Source organism: Thrips palmi, unplaced genomic scaffold, assembly GCF_012932325.1.
Source record: "Thrips palmi isolate BJ-2018 unplaced genomic scaffold, TpBJ-2018v1 HiC_scaffold_10, whole genome shotgun sequence".
Lineage (NCBI taxonomy): Eukaryota > Metazoa > Arthropoda > Insecta > Thysanoptera > Thripidae > Thrips > Thrips palmi.
The window spans coordinates 9,455,169-9,467,848 of NW_023144621.1; positions in this window are offsets into that span (position 1 = coordinate 9,455,169).

Genomic DNA, 12,680 nt, shown 5'->3' on the forward strand with positions numbered 1-12,680 from the left:
AAGGTTCCAGTTGTTTGGCAAGCAGACGAAAACACTATCGCCAACCTTTCTCCGATACGCCTCATGCCGCCACCCCAGCGCAGTGCTGCCAATCCACAGTGCTGCCAACGTGATAATAAGTCCACGTCACCGGCCGGTACACTGCGGTCAAACTTGGAGGGAAAAAATGCAAAAAGGAGAGGCAATCTTGCATGCGAGGCCGTGACTGCTTATTGGGGGATGGCAAGGCTGAAGGGCGAGGGCACCGCTCTGGCGCACGGCCAAAAAATCCTCCTCCGCATTCTGTCGGCGGGCCGTTGGTCCCGGTCGGTCCCTGTGTTGCAACTTATTCCACTGTTTACGGGGACATATAACCCTCCTCCGACCATACCCTCCCCTCCCGCTCCTCCCAGCCCCTGCCGCGCGTCACGGCGAGCCCCGCGACGACGTCGTCTCGACCGCCGACGCCACCCTCCACGGTGCTTCGCGGCGACGTATGAAAAATAGCATTGAAACCGCCGCGCGTTCCGACTGCACTAGGCCATCACGGTCCAGTTCGCGCGGTCTGTGTGTGTGTGTGAGCGCGTGTGTGTGCGTGCCGGACTATAGAATGGCGCCACGGAGCTGCATAGCGACCAGTGCGCGACCTCGCCACCGCTTTCAGGGTGCCGTCGAGCAGGGCCAGCAGAGCAGGCACGGCAGGCAGGGCCACCCGGGGCCGCGACAGGGCGGCGACAGCGCCCGCTGTGGGGCGCGGCGCTGGCGCGGCGTTGGCGCAGCGGGGAGCCGGACTGGACAGCCCCCGGGGCGGCCCGCGGGGAGGGCGGGGGCGGCGCGGGGGCGGGCGGCGCCTTGCGGGGACAAGTATTGCACCGCGCGGCGCCCACCAACTCACGCACTCATTTCCACTACTCCTTTTCACACCTCAGTGAGCGGCGGACTGGTCGAGTGTGACCGCTTGCTATCAGTGCACGTTCGTTGCAGCGCGATAACGCGTCCAAGTGTGGGTGTGTCTGTGTGGGTGTTTCGAAAATTCGCGCTCGCTCGCGGTCGTAAGACGTATGGCGGGCAATCATTGGTGCTGGGGAGAGAGGCTCGGGAGCGAGCGGAGCCAGTCGCAAACCTCGGAGACACTCCTAAACACCATTTACCACGACGTGACTATAGTATACTTCAAACCCCTATTTAAATTTCCCTTTCTAGGTTTATGGAAAGCCCCTGGAAAAGCATCGCAGCAGGAGCGCCTTGTGGTGTGGTCTGCGGCGTGAACCGCCGGAGGGTGATCCCTGAATTCCTCACCTCGTGTCTTACCCGCCCCGCCTCGCCTGGCTGCGTCAAACTAGACTGCGAGCAGACGCTGCGGTAGCGCCGCGCGCCGCCACCACACTGCCAGACAGAAGGCGCCCCGGGCATGGCGGCGGCAGTGGTGGCAGCGGCGGCAGCGGCGGCAACCCTACAGTATCAGCTCGCCGCTCCATTTTCATCGTTTCCGCGGTTTCGGATGAGTGGTAACCGCATTAGAATTCGGTCGGGCGGAGGAGATGCGGCGGAGAACGTCCGCCACGCCGACATCTCAACCCTGACTCATGAGCGGGGTGGGGCGGGGTGGGGCGCAGCAGATGGCGATACGACGCTATTCCGGGGATCGGCCACCAGCAGCACCGCCAGTCTATTTTCGAAGAACCGCCATTGGCGCAGACAACGGCATCACCGTACACTCCGTGCACCGTCTCCGAGAATAATAACAATAAAGGGTCTCGAATTAACGGCGCGCTTGCGCAAGCGGCAAGCCCGGCAAGCGCGCCGATCGCTGCGCTGCGAGCTCCGCGCCGTGTTTCTAGTCTGGCCGCCATCTGAAGCAGGTGCGCCTTGCTGCTCCGGGTGCTTCGGCCGCTTCGCGTCATGGAGCAAGCGAGCAAGCAGGAAGGCTCCGGGGCTTCTGCTTGCCTTGCCTCTGCTGCGGCACAGCACTGCCGAGGCACAGCGCCCCGCGCGATGGCCCCGGGCTGCCCTAGGCCCCAGGTTTGCCCCCTGGAGCCCCTTCCTGGATTGTTCGTGCCCGTCGGGGCCACGTAGGGCCACGCGGACGCCTACGTAACACTCACACACTCGCACATATCTCGCACTCAATCACACTCACTCGTACAAGCAGAGCCGCTCCTTGTTAGGGCCCGGCGCAATCGAGTCCAGTGCAACATTTTAATGCGAAAGCGGATTGGCGATGGGTGGCAGGGCAGGGCGTCTAACAGTGGGCTAGAGGACCGGTGGAGGTCGGCGAAACTCTTGACGCGCTTTGAGCTCCAGAGTCGCTAAAGTCGATCCGAACGTGTGACCCCTCCAATGGATTCCTCGTCCCGAGAGCAATCCATTTGTGGGGTCACACGTTCGGTTTGAGTCCCAATAGCGAGTCCAGAGTTTCAGCCGCCTCCACCAGTCTTCTGGCCCACTGTGCGTCCGTCAGGCCGACCTCCGCGATTGACCCATCTGGCGTCATAGACATTGCCGTCCTCGCGAAGTGGCGGTCTGGCGGAGTCGCGGGGGGCCCTGCCGGGGCCCTGGGGACGGCAAGAGTGTCGCGGCGTGTCCGGCCTGCCGGCCCCGCCGGCCCAGCGATCCCCCCGAAGGGCCGAAGGGCCCGAAGGGCAGCGCCTCCCTGCGAGTCGCCCCTTCACTCCTAGGCGAGGCGGTCGTTCGTCATGGCGCGGCCGTCCTCCCTGGGGGGGCTGCCTGCAGCACGAGGGGAAAAGGGGGGGGGGGGGCGCTTCGCCCCATTCCCAGTACAGACAGTACAGAAAGTTTACTTTTCTCCTCGGAAGCGTTTTAACGCCTCGACTACTCCCAGCGCCCCTCGTTGTGTCTGAGCGCCGATTTCTTCGTTTAGTTTTCGGTCGTAAAGTGGAGTGTTCCTTTTCATACGCCGTTCGCTCCGCACGCGGCCGTTACAGCGTTCTCGGAATTCGAGGGTTCCGCCGCGGGTGGACACTTGTTTTATAGCGCGTTAAGGTTCGTCGTGTCACGGCGCAGGGGAACTGTGGGCCATAGGACCGGTGGTGGCGGCCGCAACTTCACACGCGTTTTGAGCTCCAGAGTCGCTAAAGAGGATTCGAACCGAACGAAAGACCCATCCATTAGTGGGGTCACACTTCGGTTCGAGTCCCATTTAGCGACTCTGGAGCTCAAAACCCGTCCGGGATCCCCCATCGGTCTTCTGGCCCACTATACACGTCGTGGGTGCCCGCCCACGAGACCGCTAGACAACGTCAGGAAAAAGTACTGCATCGGCTCCTCGAAGACGGCGGTGTGTTGCGTAGTCGGCATCATGGGGCTGTAAGGCACGCTGTAAGGCGCGGCGATAAAAGCAGAGTGAATTCAACGCCCACGGCGCAGCAGCACGCGGCAGCGCGTCGCACTGACAGTGTGCTGCACTCCGCACAGCGCGCTGGACAGTGCAGTGTCCATCGGACACGCGCATTCCAGTGCAGTGACACGCCAGCCGCCGCGTTCCGCAGGGTCTTTCGTCGCGTGCCTCTGTCGCACTCGCGGGCCGCCCCCGTAGGACGCTGCGAATGGGGCGATCTCGGCATAGTGTTCGCCTGCGCACAGGTAGAGACCTAGAGACTGACGGAGAAGCGCGGGCGCCGTCGCGCGCTGGCGGCCATTTTGTCTGGGCCGGCCCAGAGGGGAGCGGGGAGGGGACAGGGAGCGGAGCGGAGAGCGGTGCGGTAAGGTGGGGCGAGGCGGAGCGCAGCAGACAACCGGAACAGTTTTTCGGCCACAGCTCGAAAACCGTTCAAGTTAGAGTGGTACAGTAAGCGAGCCGATTGTAGCTTGTACAGAGACCTACAATCGGCTCGCTTACTATACCCCTCTATCTAGAACGGTTTGGAAGCTGTGACCGAAAAACCTTCTCTAGCCGTTAAGTGCGTGCGCCGCCATTTTGTCTGGAATATGAAACAGCTCTCCGGCCGCGCACGAGGAGTATGAGAAACTGTTGGTGCGCTTATCGGCGCCCTAGAGTCCTAAAGGCCCTAAAGGGGAGATCCGCGAACCGCGTCTTGACTTCTGACCGATTTTGGTGCTCATACTGACGACCAAAATGTCCGCCATGCGCTTCCGCTTCCGGCTTGCGTTTTTAAGATTCGTCTAGCAGAGCCTGAAAACGTCTAAACAGTTTGCATCTGACGTTCAATAACTGTTCAGTTGACTATTTTAGAGAAATGAGGAGCTTTTTAGGCCTGTTCCAAGCGCCGTCAAGTCCCTTGATCTCAAGATGCCTCAAGCAGACGACACAACATCAAAACAAAGCGTCGGTGACGAACAAAATGTCCGCCGTGCGTTTCCGCTTCCGGCGTGGGTTTCTAAAATTCCGTGATGAGCCTCGAAACGTCTAAACTGTCGACATGCGATATTGAAGGAGTCTTCAATCAACTATTATAGAGAGCTGAAGAGGTTTATAGGACTTGTTCGAAGTGCTACCAGGGCTCTAGGCTTCACGAGGCCCCAGCAGACGACACAACATCACAACAAACTATGAGGAATTACGCATAGCACTTTCTTCGAGTATGAGAAGCAAAATCAGAACATTTTTCAAGTTCGCGGATCTCCCCTTTAGGGCCTTTAGGACTCTACGGCGCCCGCGCTTCTCCGTCAGTCTCTAGGTCTCTACGCACAGGCCGCCGTCGTCCGCCCGAAAAGTCTGACAGCTTCCAGTGGCGGCGCGCCGCGGCCGGCAGAACGTGGAAGGACCCACCAGGACCCGCTGGAGGCCGGCCTGCCCGCCACCCGGCCTGCCTAGATCCTGACAATGGAATCAGGTTGGCGCGGCGCGGCACGGCCTGGCAGGCCTGGCATGGGCCTGTTGATGGAATATGAGAAATTGTTCGGCTGTCAGCGAAAGGTCGCGGCTCGGCGCGCAGCAGACTGATTCCGAGAGCCGTTTTCGTCGCTCTGTCTCTCTCGCACCCATGCGGGGCGCCAGTGCGAGAGAGGCAGAGCGACGGGTGGCTGCCTGTTGTGGGCCGGTCCGATTCAAGCGGCGGCCCGACGTGTGCACGTACCGTTCCGACGGCCCAGTCCCAAAAAACCATGGGTCGCATGGGATCCCATGAGTCATATACCATGGGACCTAACTGAAATCCCATGAGAACACGGGTCAGCACCATGGGTAAGTGGGATCCCATGGAAAATAGAGGTAATTTCCCATGGCGCGGGATGAACACCATGGGAGGGCCTCTCCATGGTGTGAACTTTCCCATGGCGTCGCCATTCCCATGGGATGGAATTCCTGTCCGTGCGTTGAAGTCTCCGTCTAATTTTTACGTTTAGGTAATATCATGTCAACGGTGACTTGTAGACAAAATCTAGTTGCAAAATCGGTTGTATCGTGAAAAGTTCACCTTTGGCAGACATTAATTAGCGTGATGACCCTCGCAGACGGAGGCACTTCAAACAATGATCTTTCTAGACACTCTGTCATGGCAAGGATGTGCTCCCATGGGACACACACCATGGGGCATCTCCCCATGGGTTGCTCAACACCATGGGAAATGGTGCAAAAAATCAATGGGAAATCTTCCCCATGGGAAAAATCGGCCTATGGTGTCCCATGGCGTCCCATGACTCATGGGATGCTCCATGGGTTTTTGGGACTGGGGGCCAAGGATTTTCCAGGAGCGAAGTGCCAGGCCGCCAGGTTATTTCTTATTCAGTCGAATCCCGGCGGCGGCGCTGGCAGAACGGGGCGGAGCGCGGCGGGGCGGGACGCGGCGGGGCGGGACGCGGCGGGGCGGGACGCGGCGGGGCGGGACGCGGTGGGGCGGGACGCGGCGGGGCGGGACGCGGCGGGGCGGGACGCGGCGGCCGGCCCCGACAGGGACCTGGCGTGTTCGCCCAGCTGTCGCCCAAAGTCATACATCACACACCGCGCGGTGGCGGCGCGGCTGGTCGGTCGCGGCTCTCCGCTTCCTCATGGCTTCCTTTCCGTCTCTGCAGACCTGCCAGGTCTCGCTCTGCCAGACGTGCCCCGCCCCGCCCCGCCCTCGCGCGAGGCAGCGCAAGCAGCCCTCGGTTCCGCATATAGACTCTGCGACAGACGGACTCGCGTCACCGAAAGCCTGCGACAAACGGCGCCGCGCTCGCAATGTACAGCGGAGTACTGCGCGGTACAGCCAAGTGAAGCACAGTGGGCGTGTGCCACAAATCACAGGGCGGGCGGCCCGGCCCCGCGGTGAGGTGGCGATGACGGCTTGGGGCAGGTCAGGCCATAGTTCAACCGCGTCGTGATACACGACCTCCCGAGTGGTCGCCGTCCCGACCACCCCCTTAAAAGTATTACCGAGAAGGTTATTGGGACAGGGTGGGCGCCAGCCGCCAGGGCGGGGGCAGTGTAGTGGACTAGCACTGTAAGCTCCACGCCCTCAGATGGGACCAGAGTCGAAGACGTGGAGGTCCACATCTACCGTCAAGTGCAATGTAGGCAACCTGCGCCAAAAATAAAACGTGTGTGGATGCTTGAGTCAAGTATAAAATCACACTAGAAGATTGCGCTTGACATCGACTGCACAGAAGTTGTGGGAATGGGGGAATGTGCGCGGTCGATCCTGCTACGCTCGATCTCAAGCGCGAACTGACCATGCCTGAAAACAGAGGGTGGGCTTTAGTTTTGGCGGTGGGGGCGCCGCTGCTGCTGGCACCCTGGCGTCTTGCGCAAGGCGCGGTGCGGCGCGGCCACCACATGGCAGCGCTGCGCCAAGCTGCGCCGAGCCAGCCAGCCGGGCACCTTGAACTCGAGCAGATAAACGGCGATAAAGTGTGCGGCTAGCAGCACCCGCACTGGAGGCATGCGGCTGGAACAGTCACTGCTGGAGCGGTGCTGGAGCTGGACAAGGAGGGGGGCGGGGCGGCGCCGAGCCGCGAGCCCCCGCAGCGCGCTGGAGGCACGCCGGGGGCCTCCCGCTGGGAGAAAGACGGCACGGAGGCCCGCCCCGCCGCGCCCCGCGGACCCGAAGTGAAAGAGGTGACCGCGACCGCGCGCCACGGCCGCGTGTGCTGACATAATGGTATCGCGGTGTGGCGGCTCGGGCCGCTCGACTGGACGCGGACAGTCACGCCAGCAAATTAAATTTTAGCCGGATGCCGCCGATACACTGTACAGGCCACTGCGGTCAAAGAAAAACTTTTCAAAAGTATGACGCGCGGGTATTTGAACCGCGAGCCAGCTGACTTTGGGTGTCGGCCTTGCTCTACATTCGAACTGTCCGCCTGCGGCGCGGGCTGGGCTGCGCGTTTAGAGTGCTATCGAGTTTTGTCGCAGCATGTACCAGTCCAGCCGGCGAGCCGCGCCGCCGCGAGAAAGGTTACTATAATATACAAACAATGGCCTGACCCGCACGCGAGTGTAGGCCGCGGCCTGGAGAAAGGTGACTGCCAAGCGTACGGGCCCAGGGCAGCCCAGGGCGATGGGCCGCTGGAGCCGCTGGCACGGTGCAACTGCGGCCACGAGGACGCCAGATACGCGGTTTTGGCTTCCACAGATTGGCAGCGGCCGGCCGGCCAGGGAGTCGACACGGCGCTGCAGCGCTGCAGCGATTTATAGGCTCAATCTGTCACTCACGGGGGATGAGTTGAGGGAAAAGCAATCAATGAGAGAGAGAGGGAAAGAAAAAGAACACGCCGTGACAGCGAGGTATTAATCGGGGCCCATTAACCTTCGTGTCGACTCGGTTATTAGACCCTCGACGGAAAGCTTGGCTCTTTCATCGGTAACGCTGGTCCCTTTTCAGAGTTGGCGTTTGAGTAGAGCCAAAACTTGGTGGCGTCCAGTCGAGCGGAGCCTCGACAATGTGTCGGCAACGCGGCCGCAGCCTTGGTGGGACGTTAACGCGCGTTAATGCCACACTTGTCCGAAGTGGTAAACTCGGCGTCGTCAATCGAATCAATAACGGCCGTTAAGTGGCGGAGTAACACGCGTCTTTGGCCGCCTTTACGGTGTAGATTCTGATAGCGGCACTCGCGGGCCGGCCGGTCGGGCCGGCGGTACCACTAACTCGCACGTGTGACGAGGAAGAGCAAAGCCGAGCCGCTGGCCGCAGTTCAACTCCCGTCAAAGTGGGTTAACCTTTCCGACCGTGGCTTTTATGGGCAGGAAACGCCGCGTGCGTTGCGCGTGCGTTGCGCGTGCGCCAGGGGGGGGAATTTCTCTCCTGTCTGCGGTGACATTACACAAATCACATTAATTGTTGCCACGAACTCAGTGGATGTTGTGATTTTGTTTTTTGGTTTTGATCGGAGTGTAGGCGCCTTGATGCGAGCGAGAGGCTTCCTCATATCAGGCGGAAATGGAGTCATCTCTGGCCTGCAACGCACGGCCGCGCGGCACTGCACTGCAACTGGTGCAGTCTCTCTCGCACTCACCGGCCGGGCCGTGCGGGTGCGAGAGAGACAGGCGCTCGGCCTGCTTGGCGCCTCTCTATCGCGCGGCTAATGGAGCAGCTTTAATCGGTACAGAAACCATCCGTGGGAGCCGGCAGTGGGGCGCGTTCAGCAGGCTGGCTCCGGGAGTCGTTTTCGACGCTGTCTCTTTCTCACTCACGGAGCGTCCCCTACCAGTGCGAGAGAGACAGAGAGACGAAAACGACTCTCAGAGTCAGTCTGCTGGATAGCTAGTAGTTGAATTAAGGCAACATGCCCAGTCGGAGCTGGTCATAAATCCCGAGGGATGAACCGGGTAGTCGCGGACACGTCCCCCAGGACTCCGTATTGGGAAACGGGGGCTGGGCTGTCGTCACCGCGTTAACTAGCGCATAAAACAACGGTCAGTAAGGGGGAAATGGCGGCGCTCTGGAGGACGGACGACATCAAAGTGACCGCTCGCGCAGGTAACGTCCTATTTTAGACGTGTCTCCGACACTCTGACACCCATGGCCTCATTTAACCTCCCCTTGTGTGCGGTATACCTATATGAGGTGTGGCTCTCTTCCTACTCTACAATGCGTGCGACGCTGACAGGAACCGAACGTGTCCGCGTGTGACCCCACCAATGGATTGATCCCCGAGCGAGGAATCCATTGGTGGGGTCACACGAACGGTTCCAGTCCCATTTAGCGACTCTAGAGCTCGAAACGCGTCCGGAATTTGTCCGCCTCCACCGGTCTTCTGGCCCACTGTGGTCCGCTGCCGAGTGGCTTTACTTCATTTCGCAATGGACAGGCATGCGCAGGCCAGTGTCGCGGACGGTGGCGGCGCGGCCGCCTGCTCCGTTTATGACAGGCCTTTCACTCCGCATTGAAAACGGCGCCGCGTCGCACAGAAGGACCCTCCCCCGCGCGTCCTTGGGGATTACCCTGGTACGCGTTAATCAATGCCGCTCATTCATCACACCTTTCAATCCCCCCCCCCCCCACACACACACACATCACAGGGAAAGCTTTACAGCCTCGCGAAGGCCTCTTTGATGGCCTAATGAAACCGCGCACTAGCCTTCGATGTGAGCCGCCGACATGACATGGAGGATGCCCGCCTCCGGACCGGAAAAAAAATATATGGTAAAAAATTCACGACATTTATCTGGGCCGCTGGGCCCGCTGGGTTGGTCTGGTCGACCATTCCGAACACTGATCTTGTCGCTCTGTCCTTCTTGCGCTCATGGGTAATCCCGTGAAGGTGCGAGAGGGGCGGAGCCAGCCATAGCGGGCCTCAATGCATCGTCGCTTCCAGGGCTCCATGCACCACATGGCTGTGGCAGCCGTGACGTGACCTGCCCGTGTGTGTTGTGTCTGTGTGTCTGTGTGTGTGCCTTATGCCTTTCTCGCTGATGAACGGAATACGCTCGTCTCGGCTGCATCGCCCAGGTGAGGCTACACTACAAAGAGCCTTAGCGCGGAATGCCGTTTTAGGAGATTGGCGGAAACGTCGATACGGCTGGCGCGGCTGGCGCGAGATCAAACAACGAGAAGGCGGTGCCTCGCTGCCGCTGCTCGGCATGGGCGGCGCACGCGGCCACGATTCACGCTGAAAAACGGTCAGGGAAAAGGGCCAGAAGTGCCAGAAGATGCCATGGCTTTCTGCGAAGGGAGGGGGAGGGGAAGGGTTCAGGTGGCGGGGCCGCTTTTACCCGACATCAGGTGCTTCGGCCATTGCAATGCCGCCCGTCGTGGCCCACGGCCGTGGCGCCGTGGCCCGGGAGGCCGACTGCGTCTCGCTCTGTCTCTCTCGCACCCCTCCGGGCCGCCCCGCGCGTGCGCCACGCGTGCGACGGAGACGGTGCGGGGCAGCGACGGTTCGGAGTCGGCCTGCAGGGACGTGAGGAGGAACCCTAGCACCACAAATTGGGCCGCAGGGCTGTGCAACACAACGGCCAGGCAGCAGCGGCAGCAGCGGCAGCCACCCGCGGCGCTGGCTTCAAGTTTTACGCGAAGGTGTGAAGCCGAACTCTAATGGGCGAAGCGGGGGCGGCCGGTACGTGAGCAAGGTCCCCCCCTTTTTTTCCTCCTCTCTCTCCCCTCCGAACCGGAAGCAGCAAACGCCGTTTTTGCGGCGTTTCCCGCCGCTTTCAAGGCGCCGTTCAACGGATGGCATGGTATTGTCCTGGCCGGCCGGCGTGGCCAGCATGCAGATTAACGGTCATTACGGCGTTCCCACGGCGATACCCGCCACGGCGATACCCGCCACCGCGCTCCCCGGCGACGGGGCCTCTCCGGTGCCAACCCTGACCCCGCCACGCCGCGCCACGCCGCGCCCGCCGCCGACAAGCGAACCCTATACACCCTAGGGCAGGGTCATCCAGAGGCAAAGTTCAGCGGCGGCGTGAGTTGGGCTCTGCTCCTGTCAGGCGGGCTTGCCGCCAGGCAGCCAGGCCTGCAGTCGGGACGGGAGTCGCTCCGGCATCCGCGAGCGCGCCTGACAGGGCCGTGGCGCCGCGGCGGGTACAGGCGGCTAGGCGGCTACCGGTGTTGGTACGCCCGTCGCTCCGCAGCGCGCCGCACTGCGCACTCGAAGCGTATGAAAAAAATATCGATCCGTTCTGTCTTTGTTCTGTTTCTGTATTCGTGCTTTTCGCCTGAAACTGATGATCTGGCGATTTCCAGGAGGCTGCGAGACATCAGCGGTGATGGCAGTTCGAGGGAAGTCGGGGTGGTGCCGGAGCCCATGAGGATGTCCACGTCGTACGCTCGCACACGCCCCGACAGACGCCGAAGCGGGCCTGTCCGGCAGTGGCAGGCTTCTCTCTCGCACTCACGCGCCGTCCCGTGTGGGTGCGAGAGAGACGGCCGACGTACATCAGGCCTCGACCAAGCGCGCCAAGGGCCGGCACTTTGATCGGGCCCGGCGAGGCGGCACACCTCTCGGCCCGGAGCACGGCCTCGGCTTTGGCCTCCAGCGGGCAGCCCTGGGGCAGCCAAGCGCGTGATGGCATTAGCAGGGGATGCACTGCAGCGCTGCAGCGTCCAGAGTGCACTACTAATGCACCGCCCGGCCGCGTCCCAAAGTGGAGAGAGAGAGACAAAACTACCAACAGAATTTGCAGGGTGGCTTTTATTTTTATCTCAATCACACAACACAAGTGCGGCAGGCCGGGGGCTGCAGTACCGCTGGTTAAAAGCTACGAATCGCGAAGCAAACAGCGTAATGATTCGCTTCACTGCCGGCAGCTCAGTGCGAACAAACAGAGATGGCGTTCGGTATGTGTGTGTGTGTTGGCGCGCGCTTGTTGTGATTGAAAGGTCATGGCGTCGGTCTCTCCTCCCCCCTTCTCTCTCTCTCTCTCTCTCTCTCTCTCTCTCTCTCTCTCTCTCTCTCTCAGGCCGCCGCACGCACGGCTGCACACGCGCTCACGCAGGTCACACGCGCGCGAGCCGTACTCGTGATTCGCCTGAGCTCCGCCTCTATTTGCATAGGCTACTGGGATAGCGAGCCGCGTGCGAATTCCTGCTGCATCCCGTGCACTGTGGGTCCCAGGCAGCCAGCCTACTGATTCTGAGCGTCGCTCTTTCTCTCTTGCACTCATTGGGCGTTCCGTGTGGGTGCGAGAGAGACAGCGACGGAATCAGTCTGCTGTGGGACGCAGCCTGTGGGCCCTACACCGTCCACCTGCTTTCTTTACTTGCTGGCCTCGCCAAGGCGCTGTGGCCGCCGCAGCCCCATGTTTGGCGTGGCCGTGGCGTGGCCGTGGCGTGGCGGCCCCAAGGCAAACACTCTATGCATCCAAAATTCAGGAGGTGCATTAGCAGAGGAGTAAGTGTCTGTTTTACCTGCCTGGTCACCGGGGCGGCTTCAGGGCGCGCCACGCCACGACTGCACAGCCTGGGGATGGGCTCGCTTGCCCCCAGAGACAGTTTTCCACGGCCGCGGGCACGGAGTTCAAATTTGGACTTGGTTGAGGCAAGTTCACAGTTCACCTACATTCACCTTGTGTTCCTGCCCGGACGAATTCCTTGGCGAGCTCATAGCACGTCTCATTGCCTGATCGGGCAAGACCAGCCAGCCGCAACGTTGGTCTGGAAAACAAGACGGCTGCTGCTCGCGGCCCGGCTTAGCCTCGGAGTGCGAGGGCGACAGCACGGCAGCCCAACTTTTTAACGAACGACAGCCGCACGTCCCCGTAGTCCAAGTGCCGGATTTGCGGTGCCCCCTCTTCATTTGGCGTGGCGGCGTGGCGAGACGAACCACCACGTGTGGCGTACACCGGCAGGCCAACAAGCAGC